The sequence below is a fragment of the Octodon degus genome, unplaced genomic scaffold (genome assembly GCF_000260255.1).
Source record: "Octodon degus isolate 3935 unplaced genomic scaffold, OctDeg1.0 scaffold00171, whole genome shotgun sequence".
Taxonomy (NCBI): domain Eukaryota; kingdom Metazoa; phylum Chordata; class Mammalia; order Rodentia; family Octodontidae; genus Octodon; species Octodon degus.
Genome location: NW_004524747.1, coordinates 937,968 through 942,006, shown reverse-complemented (window position 1 = coordinate 942,006; position 4,039 = coordinate 937,968).

Here is a 4,039-nt window from a genome sequence, read left to right as displayed (position 1 = left end):
TTTTAATTTTCAGCATAGGGGGAACCACTTTTTCCAGGACCATTTGTTAAAGAGGCTGTCTTTCTTCCAATGAACACGTTTGTCCCCTTTGTTAAAGATAAGATGGCTGAATGTGTTTGTAGATGTATCTACATATTCTCATATTTCCATTGATCCTTAGGTCTGTTTTATTAATACCATGCTGATTTTTATCACAATAGTTTTATATTACAATTTCAAGTCTGAAATTGTAATGCCTCATGCCTTACCTTTGTTGCCCAATATTACCTTTTCTATTCTATGTCTTTTCTGGTTCTATATAACTTTTAGGAATGTTTTCTATAAATCTGTGAAATATGTTGGTGGTATTTTGATAGGGATTGCAGTATATCTGTATAGAAATATGAGGAGTATGGCCACTTACACAATGTTGTTTCTTCCTGTCCAAGAGCAAGGAATATGTTTTCAACTTTTGAAATCCTCTTTGATGTCTTTTCAGACTACTATAATTCTTATTGTAAAGCTATTAATCTTCTTTAGTTAGATCAATTCCTAGGTAGTGCCTCTTATGGACGTTATTGAGAAGAGTATTATTTCTCTAATTTCTACCTCAGTGTATTTGTTTTCTGTGTAAAGGAATGCTATTTACTTTTCAGTATGATTTTGCAACCTGATATGTTACTGAGTTGGTTTATGAATTCTAGTAGATTCTTGGTGATGTTTTTGGTTTTCCAAATAGAGTATTATGTCATCTTCAAATAATAATAGCTTAACTTGTTGTTTACCCATTCTTATTCCTTTTATTTTTCTCTCTTGTCTAATGGCTCTAGCTAATGATCCCAGAAATATATTGAATAGGAGTGATGACAGAAGATATCCCTGTCTTTTATCTGATTTGGGAATAAAAGCTTTCAATTTTTCTCCACTTAAAATGATGTTGGCTGTTGGATTGTAATACAGGGCTTTTATCTGATTAAAGTAGTGCTACCTATTCCAATATTCTGTAGGGCTTTGATCATAAATGAGTGTTGGACTTTGTGAAAAGCATTTCTGCATCAATTGAGATGGTCATGTGGTATATTATTTTGTCTCTGTTGACATAGTGATTTTTTTGTTTTGTTTTTTGTTTTTGTATTTTTATGGAAGGGTCTACAGGGTGTTCAGAATCTCATTGCTAGATTAGACTCATAGTGATCCACCTGTTTACAGACTCTCAAGAGCTGAGATTACAGGCACACACCATCATAACCAGTCTGACATAGTGTTTTACATTCATAGATTTACATGCATTGAGCCATCCTTGCATCCCTGCGATGAATAATACTTGGTCATGGTGTATAATCTCCTTGATGACTTGCTGTGTTCTATTTTCTAGGATTTATGTATTTATTTATTTCAGTATTGGTGATTGAACTCAGGACCCTGTACTTTCCAGGCAAACACTTATACTTATTCTACTGAGCTATGTCTTTGGCCCTGCTAGGATTTTATAGTGGACATATGCATCTGTATGCATGAGGGAGATTGGTCTATAGTTCTCTTTTTTAATTGTGTCTTTCTCTGCTTTTGGTGTCAATATAATTCTTGCCTCCCGTAATGATTTTGGGAGTATTGCTTCCTTTTCAATTTCACTGAAGATTTTGTGTTGTATTCCAATTAAATCTTCTCTAAATTTCTTGTAAAATAAAGCTGAGAATCCTTTTGGAACTAGGTTTTCCTTTGTCAATATTTTTTTTTTTTTTTGGTGGAATGGGGAATTGAAATCAGGCCCTTGTGCTTGCCAGGGAAGTGCTTATTCCACTGAGCCTTCTCCCCCCCCCCCCCCCTTTTTTTTTAAAAAAAAAACAATCTCCAGTTCAGATTTTGTTTTTCAGAACCGGGGATTAAACTCAGGCCCTTGTTCTTGTCAGGGAAGCACTTATTCCACTGCGCCATCTCCCCAGCCCCTTGCCAAGAATTTTTTACTACATTTCAACTTCATTGGCTGATATTGGGTTATTCAGAGTTTTATATGTCCTTGATTCAGATTTGGTAATTTACACCTATCTAGGATTCTGTTCATTTATTCTGTCTTCCAATCTGTGAAAGTAAAAATTCTCAAAGTAACAACTTATGATCTTTTGAATTTCCCCAGGGTCTGTAGTAATCTTGCCCTTTTCATTCCTTATTACTTGAATTTGAGTTTTTCTCTTTCCTCTTTTTGATGAGGTTGGCTAGGGGTTTATCAATTTTATTTAATCTTACAAAGAAGCAGGGTTTTTGTAAATGTTAAGTCTTTTTAATCTCTCTCTTCTAGTAGTAGTTTCTGAATTCATGCTTAACTTCCAGAATTTTGTATTTTATAAGTATGTACTAGGTATTTGGTAGAACACTCCATTTTACGACATAGATCTAAAATGTTCCCCCAAATTCTCATATTTTCAGGGGTTGGAAGTGAATGAATCATGGTAGTCTTGTATTCATCAGTGAAATAGCTCAGTGGTGAGTTCATAATTGAATGTTCTATCAAGTGGGAGCATTTAGAGGATGTGTGTCACTAGTGACATGCTTTTTATTCTCTCTCTCTCCTCCTCCTCCTGTTCCTCCTCCTTTGACTCCTTTTCCTCCCACTCCTTTTTCTGTATTCTTATTTTTCCTAGCTCCTAACTCTTGTAGGATGACCAGGTTTCTACTGCCAAGTACTTTTGGCCTCTCCAAAGCCATGTCTGCTTTGGAGCCAACTCATAGTGGACTGAAACCTTTGGAATCTTGAACCAAAATAAACCTATCCTCCTTCGAGCAGTGGATGTCAGATATTTGGTCCCAGTGCCAGGAAAGCTGAACAATATATAACTTGCTTTCATTTTTTCCATTATTTCCTCTGGATTAAATGTAAGCTATTCATCCTTTTTTAAAAAACTCAGTTACTGTATTGAAGATCAATAATATACATACAGCAAATTAAAAATTGCTGACATATATTGAAATGTTAAAGACATAAGACATAGACAGAGTGAATTTTAGAAAAATATTTCTGAAATAAATACATATCATGAGATTAATAATAGATAGCACATTGCAAATTTTTTTTACAAACTTAAATTAATATAATAGTAAAAATTGTTTATAATAAACATGAGGAAGAAAGAGTTTACAGATCAGTCATATAATAGTTCACTCTGTGCCAGAATCAAGAAACTTTATATCCACATAATTAAAATTCTCGAAGTAGAATGGGGTAGGCAACAGATATTTAAAGATTTAAAATTTCTGAATTTAGTTAAAATTATTGTACCACATTTCCAAGAAAAATAATCCTCTGGGATAGAAAATATGAATAAAATCATACCAAGGTAAACACAAATAAAATTGTCCAAAACTAATTGTGAAGAAAAAAAATCAGGGCTGTCCAAATGGCGAAGTGGAATAAAGCACCTGCAAGAAGGAGCGGGGGCTGGGGTTTCTGTCACCCTGCCTGCCATGCTGGCCCTGCCCCCAGGGTACCCTGAGACTGCAATTAAGACTGGGTGTGGTGGTGTTTGCCTGTAATCTTAGCACTTGGGAGTCTGTAAACAGGCAGATCACTATGAGTTCGATCTAGTAGTGAGACCCTGAATATCCTGTAGACCCTTCCCTACAATATAGAAAAGAAATCATTCAAGCATATACGTAGAAAAACATACTAGCTATGGAAGAACAAAATTTAATAGCATCGTATTTCACATTAGAAAAAGAGAGCAAGTTGGTAAGAAATTAGACTTATTTATTCAAAGGAATAAAAAAAATCTTTCCTCACAGAATTTTATACTTTGCAAACATACCTTTGAAAACTAAAAGTAAAATATTTTCCAGTGATACAAACTCGAAATATTCTGATAACTCCAGATGTAGGATGTAGAAAATTACAAAGGCCATAATCCAGAAGTCAAGAAAAGTTGTTGTATGGCCCTGGATAAAAAATAAAGTGCTCTCAAAATGATAGCTATGAAAAAGTATGTAAAATATAATTATATTATTCAAACCCATTTTAAAGGTCTTTGAGGATTTCTACAAAACAATATAAATCTTATATCAGGCTATA